The sequence below is a fragment of the Ostrea edulis genome, chromosome 10, assembly GCF_947568905.1.
Source record: "Ostrea edulis chromosome 10, xbOstEdul1.1, whole genome shotgun sequence".
Lineage (NCBI taxonomy): Eukaryota > Metazoa > Mollusca > Bivalvia > Ostreida > Ostreidae > Ostrea > Ostrea edulis.
In genome coordinates, this window is record NC_079173.1 from 37,444,969 (window position 1) to 37,455,680 (window position 10,712).

A 10,712-nucleotide genomic window follows, 5' to 3' on the forward strand; every position below is an offset into this window, starting at 1 on the left:
CAAGAACCATTGGGCCAAAGAAGTTGACATTTACATGAAAGCTTTCTGACATAGTGTAGATTCAAGTTTGCAAAGGGTAGTTTGGGCCATAATAGGGACTAAGGTTTCATATGCAAATATATATGAAAAGTCTTCAGATATGGGCCAAGGTGACTCAGGTGAGCGATGTGGCCCATGGGCATCTTGTTTCTATAAGTGGCATTATTGGAATTATGATTGATAACCATCCACAAAAAACAACGACCAATCTCGTAACTCCTACAAGGAATACAAAATTAAGATATGAGCAAACACGGATCCCATATGTGGGATCAGGTGCCTAGCAGGAGTAAGCATCCCCTGCTGATCGGTCACACCCGCCCTGAGCCCTATATCAGAAAATAGGAGAATTGAAAGAAAGGCGAATACTATTTTAGTAAGGTAGTTATTTAAAAGGTCTTCAAATGCTAGATGGTTGTTGATATCTTAAGCTGTGCATGTCTTGCATGGAAGTTGGAATTTTTAGTTATGACCCCGGAACGTAAAATTAAAACAAATGGGACTGCTAAGGCTAGAGGGATACTTGAGAAAGTCATCAATTTGAAATTCCTAGCATCACTTGCAATATTGCATGATCTTTTGGGTGTACTTTTAAACTAATTCCAGAAGACAATATTGATGAACAGGTGCAGATAATGAACAGTGATCGATCTCATAACTCCTATAGGCAATACAAGATAGAACGGTGGCAAACACAGACCCCTGGATATACCAGAGGTGGGATCAGGTGCCTAAGAGGAGTGAGCATCCCCTGTCGATCGGCCACACACGGCCTGGGCCTATATCTTGATCAGGTAAACGGTGTTATCCGTAGTCAAAGAAAGTTGGGCAAACACGGATACAGAAGTGGGCTCAGGTGCCCCGGGGGATAAGATGAATGGGATAGTAGCTTCTACTAAGTTAATTTTAGATTACATTGATAATCCATTACAAGTGGGGGTCTTTGTAGCCGAGTGGCTAGAGCATCGCGCTTAAAAATCGCACGGCCTCTCACCTCTGTCGGCGTGGGTTCGAATCCCGCTCGCGCCGGTAAGTGAGAAAGTTTCCCAGTTTACTCTCGGAAGGTCGGTTGTCTCTTTCCAGGTACACTGTATCTGGGTTATCTCTTCCACCAATAAAAAACTGGGCGCCACTATATAACTGAAAAATTGTTGAGTGTGGCAGGAAACATCAATGAATCATTACAAGTGTTACATGACAGGCAAGTGTTCCGTTTCAACGTGTGGTAGTATCAAGTATTAATGATCAACAATTCACTGAAGTAAAAAGTCAGGTCTCAATTAAATCTACTTCAGTGGTTGAATAACGTTTTAATCATACACAATAGCTGTCATTGTTTAGCATTGATCAGCTAATTCAGCATTGTGGAACACAAAAAAATGCACCCCTTCCCTCATTGTAGGTATTAGAACAAGAAATGGCTTCTTAAAATTCAATTTCTTAATAAATTTAAAGAAATGTCTACGTTTGAGAGTTTGTACTGATTATGCAAAAGAATTTGTTCTTGCAAATGTATTGGCTGTTATTCCACTTAATCTGCGAAAGGGGATGTGGCATTCAGAATAGATTAAAAAAGCAAATCAAGAAACAGTATTGGAATCAATATTGTTGAAATCAAAATGAAAATTGCTTATGTTGTTAGGTATGCAGATGGAAGCAAGAGAAAACTTACTCAGTGTCAAGACTCCTTTATTTCAAAGGTGAAAAGGACGAAAATCAATTTGTAAGAACACCGTTACTGATTCAGATCCATGATTGTCAGTAGTCTTTTCATTAATGTCATACTTCACAGACACACTGCTGAATTCTTTCCTGTTTATTACTAAGTACATTTGTATAAGTTATTATTATTAATTATCATGATAGTAATTTACAGGGAAACAAAATAGCTTGATACATTATTTAAAACCAGAATTTTCTAAGATTGATCATTTCGTGGGGATCCGAGTTAGAACAGGTGCTCAGTACTCCTGACTTATAAGAAGCAACTAAATGGGATGACCCTTCAGATGCAACCGCAAAACCCAAGGCCCCGTGTCACAGCAGGTGTGGCATGATAAAGGTCCCTCTTGTACGCGCCTAGCATAGGCCTCAATTTTGCAGCCCTTCATCGGCAATAGTGACGTGTAAGTGAAAAATTATCGGGCGTGACTGTCATTGATCAGGTATACATGATGATTTATACTCGTGACATAGAAACGTATGCTATGGTAGATTTAAGGGGAAGGGGGGCGCAGTCGGTGCGTCCCACCCCTAAAATTTTCAAATAGGTAAATCGTGGTATCTTGTTTAGAAAAATGTACTAAACGATAAAAGAAGCAGTGATTTCTTCTACTCCGGGAGAAATAACTAACAAAATCTTTTGATTTCATGAATAACTTCATTGGAAGAACTTAATCCCCCCCCCCAACCCTTAAAATTTGCGTTATATTATTAATTTCCAACTTATTAGAAATGATAGGAAATAGTACAAATGACTAAATAGGAGATATATTTCAAGCCCTCTAAAATCTGTAAAATCCAGGAGCTTTGGGGGGGGGGGGGCTGGGCTCTGGACCCACTGGGGGCCTCAAGGCGGGGCCCCAGCCTCATAAAGTGGCGCCCCCCTCCGTAACTGCAATTCCTGGATCCGCCCCTGGTAGGTATTCACTTCATCTGCATTTAACAAAACAGTACTTTAATGTACCCTATTACATGTAGATGAAAATTAAATGCTCTAAATTAATATTTAATAAGTTCAATCCTAATACATGTACAGCGGACTCCCAAAATTCGGCCCCAGGGACTCATAATGACCCTTTGTAACTCAATACGTTAAAACCCACAGAGACTGACCCTTGGTATTGTGAACTGAAAATCAATAAGGGTCATTTACTCTTTATGTGTCACCACTGTAACAAGTTTGTTAATTGTCAAACAAGTGATTCTTTTGATATTAAACGAACAAGACTTGGACTACATACCGGGTACTGACTGACTGACCGACAGACAGTGCAAAACTATTCTTTTCAAAGGAGGACACAAAAATAAGTCCAATATCTCTGAGCATGCGATATTATATGTGTCACAGTGCTTCATAACCCTGAACCAATGTTATTTTGGCCAACTCAAAATGTCCTGTACGTCACTGGATCATAGTGGAGAGGCATTCTCTACCCAGAGTTCCGTGCGCGACTTGCAAGTGAAGATTACGCAACGCGCCCTCTGGTTAGAGAATGAGTGGAGAGGCATTTCCTTTACAAGTTCATAGCAAGCATAGAGAGAAGATTAATAATGACCAAATACCGAGTGTTCCACGCTAATATCAACCAGCCACCGTCAAGGAAACGAATTGAATGGTAAACATGTCTGAAATACTTGTTCGTTTATTTGACGGGACTCATATTGAGATGTCACCAACTGTTGGTGGCGTACCACATAGGTATACCTATGTTTAGCGCATTTGGCCGTATCAGTGAGGGTTGTTTAACCTACGGACGCGATCTCCATTGAAGTCATTACCCTAAACGACCGTGATTTTCTGATCAAGATACAGGGCTCACGGTAGGTGTGATCGATGACCGGGGATGCTTACTCCTCCTAGGCACTTGATCCCATCTTTGGTATATCCCGGGGTTCGTGTGTCCAAATCTTTATTTTGTATTCCTTATAGGAGTTTGATTACTGTTCGTTGTCTTCAGATTTGATTGATTGATGTTCTACGCCGTTTTGGCAATATTTCAGCCATTTTACGAAGGGAAATTGATCATTATTTTTCTTCTCCTTTCATTATTATACCTCCGCAAGACAATTTGGGGGGGGGGGTATACTGAAATCAGGTTGTCCGTCCGGACGTCTGTAGACGCAATGGTTTCCGGGCTCTATAGTGTTATCCTTTCCACCTACAGTCACCATATCATACATATGGGACGAAGATGTTCTTATCGAATATGGGGTCAAAGGTCAAGCGCACTGGACATCGAAGTGGCAATATCCTTTCCACCTACAGTCACCATATCATACATATGGACTACACATGGGACGAAGATGTTCCCTATCGAATTTATCTCTTATCCATTTCTCCCAAGAGAAGAGACTTCCCAAGGTTTTGTCATGCCCTTTCTTTTTTACACTCAGGAAAGAGGTAATGTATACCTATTAATAACGTCCTTTGGGAGATTGGGGTAAGCGGGATATAATATTAGTGAGCATTGTTCACAGTGCCTCTTGTTGTGGCTTGTTTACGAATTAACAGGGGGCGTCATTATCTGTATGGCGCAACCTGATTGACTGTTCGTTATCTTCACCTTTCATGGTAACTTTTCAAACATTTATTTTAAAATGAAAAATAATAAAGGTACTAGTTTACTAAAAATATTTTTCAATACGATTTGTAACGTATATAGTATGAAAGGCGAAGATAACGAACAATGATCAATCTCATATCTCCTCTAAGGAATACAGAATAGAGTACCCAAGTCCAAATTCACGTCAATTGTTCCAACTGAACTGATTAAAGGTTTTTATTTGTTTTGATGCTGTTTTACAAGAACTGTTTAATTTTTCCTTTTATAAAGAAACGTCTCCAACCTTAGTTAAAGGGCCATAAATTTTGATTTATGTGTGACGCTACTGGTCGTAGCAATAATGCCGCTTTAACGTACCAACACCTAGAATGAGACGGGACCTTCGTTTTTAAAGTCAAATCCGAAAGATCCTTGATTTCCACTCCGAATATCAATGTGCTTTACGATGTGTCGCATGATTCCGAATGTCAATGTACTTAACGATGTGTCGCAGGACTCCGAATGTCAATGTGCTTTACGATGTGGCGCTGGATGGCCACCAGGCATTCAAACACCATAAGTGTTGTATGTTTATTTGCGTTTTAATACAAAAATTAAGATTAATAAGAATTAAGTCCTATTCTGTGATTTAAAAAGGACAGAGGGACCTGTGACGATTGCTTATGTATTGCTTAACGTCCCTTTGGAGATTATTTCACTCATATGGAGACATCACCACTGCCGGTAAAGGGTTGCAAAATTTAGGCCTTTGCTCGGCGCTTATGGCTATTAAGCAGGGAGGGATCTTTTTCGTGCCATATTTGCTGTGACACGGGACCTCGGTTTTTGCGGTATCATCTGAAGGACAGCCCCATTTAGTCGCCTCTTACGGCATGCAAGGGGTACTAAGAACTTACTCTAACCCGGGTTTCCACGGGAGCATCGCGCTCAGAATCACACGGCCTCTCACCTCTGTCGGCGCGGGTTCGAATCCCGCTCGCGCCGGCAAGTGAGAAAGTTTCCCAGTTTACTTTCGGAAGGTCGGTTGTCTCTTCCCAGTTACATTGTATCTGGGTTCTCTCTTCCGCCAATAAAAACTGGGCGCCACCATATACCTGAAAAATTGTTGAGTGTGGCAGAAAACATCAATCAATAATAGAAATGTATAAAAGCAGTTTAATATAAATATACAATTACAATACAATAGCAGATCACATGACTACAAAAATGCCACTAACTAAAACCAAGTGTACTTTTATCAACAACTCAATGGCAGGCCTGTTACATCATAAAAAATACACCTATCCAATACTCATATTTTACTGGTATTAAGAAGAGAACAAAGGTAACATGTATATGAATAGCCAATAAGAATACCAACAAAATCATGTGCAAAGGTGGGGTCATCACCCCCAAACCGTGCAAATTGTGGAAGGGAGGGGGTGGGGAAACAAAACCTTTTACGAAAACTACTTATAATCCTTCAGACTTCTTGCAGGATAAAATTACACTGAAAGGACGCAGTCTTATAGCCAATCAAAATCAAGAACTAAAAGCGTTTACATACGGGTATTAAGTTTAGGAAAAATAACGAGGCTCACCAAGGTTTAACCACAAAATACACAAACAAAATAAATAGGCTCTTTACCAGTTTATAAAAAATGTACAGTCGCCTGCATAAAATCGTTTATTACATAAATTGCATTAAAACACACACACACTGCATTTTAATGCATGAACACGTGTTACATACTGCATTGTACTGCATATACATTACATACTGCGTTATACTGCATATACACATTACATACTGCATTGTACTGCATATACACATTACATACTGCATTGTACTGCATATACACATTACATACTGCGTTATACTGCATATACACATTACATACTGCATTGTACTGCATATACACATTACATACTGCATTGTACTGCATATACATGTACACATTACATACTGCATATACACATTACATACTGCGTTATACTACATATACACATTACATACTGCGTTATACTGCAGAGACATGTACACTACACTTTGCAACAAAGTATTTTTGTCCCCCATCGCAACGCGGAAAGGGACATAGAAATACCGGTGTCCGTCCGTCCGTCCGTCCCACTTCACTTTGTGGACGTAACTCCTCCGACACCGCTCAACAGATTTTGTTCATATTAAGTAGGATTGTTATTCACCATGTGTAGTTGATCATATTTCACTGCCATTTTGATTCAACAATTGTGACAGGAGTTATGGGACTTTGTTGAATTTGTACATGCTACACTATAGGAACACTTTGTGGACGCAACTCCTCCGAAACCGCTCAATGAATTTTGTTCATAATTTGTAGGATTATTAGTCACCATGTGTAGTTGATCATATTATGCCGTCATTTTGATTCAACAATTTTTGACAGGAGTTATGGGACTTTTTTGAATTTGTACATGCTACACTATAGGAACACTTTGTGGACGCAACTCCTCCGAAACCGCGAAACGAATTTTGTTCATAATTTGTAGGATTATTAGTCACGATGTGTAGTTGATCATATTATGCCGGAATTTCAATTCGACAATTTTGACAGGAGTTATGGGACTTTTTTGAATTTGTACATGCTACACTATAGGAACACTTTGTGGACGCAACTCCTCCGAAACCGCGAAACGAATTTCATTCAAATTTTGTAGGATTGTTAGTCACTATATGTAGTTGATCACATTGCGCCGTCATTTTGATTCGACAGTTTTTACAGGAGATATGAAACGTTGTTGAATTTGTATATGCTACACTATAGAAACACTTTGTGGACGCCACTCCTCCGAAACCGATCACTGGATTTCATTCAAAGTTTGTAGGATTGTTAGTATTTGATCATATTGCGCCGCCATTTTGATTCGACAAATTTTACAGGAGTTATGGGAATTTTGTGCTTCAACTTTTTTTGCGGCGGTGGGGGACATGGCTACGTGTAGCAATCTTGTACTGCGTATAGAACCTCAATACTTTGGATTTAAAAATAAAGTTTGTACAACGGCTCTGATACTGAAATTGTAAATAATTATCAGTAGTTAGGTGTATTTCCTTAAAGTGCAGGGTTGTTTCGGGATCATGTTAAATATCCACATGACAAAGCTATGTACAGGGTAATGCTAATTGTAGAAACCATGATTTACCAATTGATTGTGAATGAGATTTATTTGAAAAAATTATTTCACCGATTTTATTATATAGGTGTAAGATATGGGGCTTTTCAAACATAAATATTGTAGAGAAATTACGTATGAAATTTTGTAAACATATTTTGAATCTTAGTAACTCTATTCCAAATCATATGGTTTATGAAGAATTGGGAAGATATCTCTTGGCTTTAGATTTAAAGTTACAAATGATTACCACCTTAATAATAATGATTGGTTTTATATATAGCGCCTTATCCAGCGTATGCTGCTCAAAGCGCTTTACAATTATCAATGTACATTATTACCCCGGCAGACCTTATATCAATCTAGAACTTTCTCAGCCTCCTAGGAAGCATACAGTGCAAGCTGCCATTACAAACGCTAGAGCACTAACATTCTAACAATATCTTTCACTGTCTATAGCCAGGTACCCCTTTTACACTTGGATGGAGTGAGGAAATTCATGTAAAGTGCCTTTCCCAAAGACACAACGTCAGCCCTGCCGCGGCCAGGACTCGAACCCACGACCTTTCGGTCGAGAGTCTGACGGCCTAACCACTCGGCCACCGACGCAAAAATTAGTATATTATAAAATAACTTGTACATCTTGGATGAAATGTTATAAAAAATATCCTTGAAGTAAAGGGTTTCTTCCAAAGGACACGGTACGTTTGAGGCCAAATTCGGCCCCGTGTTCAAATTAAAAGATATCTGTCAAAGTTCTTTAATAAGGTATATATTTTTATCAAATGACTATCATATGTCCGTAAGAAGCTTTATTTTCATATAATACATACGTTAATACAGTATAGTTTACGATAACGTTGTGCCATTTTGACGTTACGTTATGCGACGTCATGAACAAGAAGGCTACATGTCTTATTATTTTGGCAAAAATAAAAGTGCACTGGTACGGCACGGTATGTAATAACGAGAGGGTATGTTACATACAGTGGCATAAATGGCGAAGGTATGCACAGTGTAACAATAATTTTTGGTACATACCTCGTCATTCGTGCAACGCTTTGCAACCGATTGCGGTGACTGTACCTTTTTAGGCCGATTCCGGGACCGTCTCGTTATTACATAACGTGCCGTATCAGTGTACTGTGATTATTATTTGAAAAGTTTAATTGACTCACTCCGAAATTTTTCATGAATTGTAAATGATTCAATGTGACGGGTGCTACGATTTGAATGACGATTTGTGTAACGGTATTTAGTAATTGTAGAGTAACCCATATTCAATTAATTTTATCATTCAGCACATGTTTGTGTCTTTACATTTGGATTAAATTGCATTGTTTAAATATGAATTAAATGAATATCAGTTGTATGTATGGTGATTGGGTACATGAAACTATACTTATGTGTATATACACACCATGTTCAATCCCCCCCCCCCCCCCCCCAAGAACACTAAAGGTGTATTCAGCTCAGCGAAGACACTAAACGATGCCACATTGGATACAGTGAAAAGAACATGAAATTCATTCAAAGTAATGTGAGAAGAAATATTAAAATGTTTTGGAATAAAAAAAAAAAAAAAAAAAAACACACATGACATTGGGATTGAGAATGTACAGCACACGTATTCAACACTATCACAATGAAAAGAATATAACTAAAAATAATCTTGCGGGATTTTAAGATTCAAGATTTTAGCATATGCACGTGTATCTATTTAAAAATATATATCATAAATGCTTCTTTATATACAACACATCTTTCAATGCATTGGCATTTACGCAATTGAAACAGTTTGAATTGTAAATCATTATTATCGTCTCATATCGCGTCCGAAGTCCGCATGGGAGAGGATCGTACCTTAAGGCAGCCCCCCCCCCCCCGGCCCCCCCCTTCTTGCTACATGCCTGATTTAGTCCTGTTCGGTCAGTTTCTAATGATGAATGAAGTAGTGACAGTTTAAATTGTACAAAAGTAAATTCTTTTATGACAATTCACTACCATATATAATACCGTCAGTCAAAGGTTTGTATTATCCAGCAGTTTGTTGTCATTAACTTAAGTGAAAGGTTTAAATTATAATCTATGCTTTGAATCCTACATGTAGAGTATAAATTGTTTTAATGTTTTACATCGTATTGACATTATTTCGGCAATTTTACGGCAGTATATATATAATAAAAAATGCCTATAAAGAAAATTAATCACCGGTAATTACGTAAATTGAAAATGGAAGGATATTAAACAATGTTCTAGTTTTGTACAGATGATTTCATGATGATATTGTGATTTGGTTCTGTCCTCATTACTTAGCGCACGGATGTAATAATTTTTACTTAGCGCACGGATGTAATAACTTCATATTCCAGGGGTGGTGTTCCGGTGACCCACTTTAGATCCGCGCATGATTTAGATATGCGATGTCTTTTGCACACGCCAATATAAATGTCATGTCAACGGTGGATGGATGGGCAGACTGTAAAGGTCTACATGTGCGTGAACATCGTGCTCTACGTACTACTTGAACAACTGTTCCACTTTTTGATGATGAAAATAACCAGTGGTGTTATGTATCTTTCAAAAGGACCATGACATAGAACACATATCCCAGTGCCCAGTATATTGCCACATTAGATTCCACAAAAAAATATTAAAGGAATTTAGCAACAGAACTTGCCCCCACTTTATTTTGACAATGTAGTGTTTCCATAATTCTAACATGAATTTTGATTTACCCTGCACCCTCCCTCCCTTTATGGTAGTAGTGAATGCTTGTGGGAATGAAATAAAACCTTGAAATCCCATCGTCGGAAACCCACGGTTGATTACGCTTCGTTCCTCTCTCCACCGTGGGTTTCCGACGATGTTGAAATCCATGTCCTGATGAATCAACCGTTTCACAAAACGTAAACATTTATGCTGCCTACTTGAATGTGCTGTTTGAAAAATATTTCATTAGTAATCATGTGCGTTTATACAAAATTAATTTGTCACGATTGTACGTATATGACAGAAAATAACTTTATAATATTTATCCGTGAATAACACAAAGCGATGTATGACAGGCATATAGAATAGGGGGGGGGGTGCTTTCTTAACAATATATATTTTTTAGTAAAGATATATTTGGTGACTTCCCCAGGCCACTTTTTAAAAAGTAATACTGAATGGTAAGAATGCAGTTTCGAAGTAGTACTAATAGAAATTATGAATTGAATTCATGTATAGAAGAGAGCAACCCCACTTACCCCC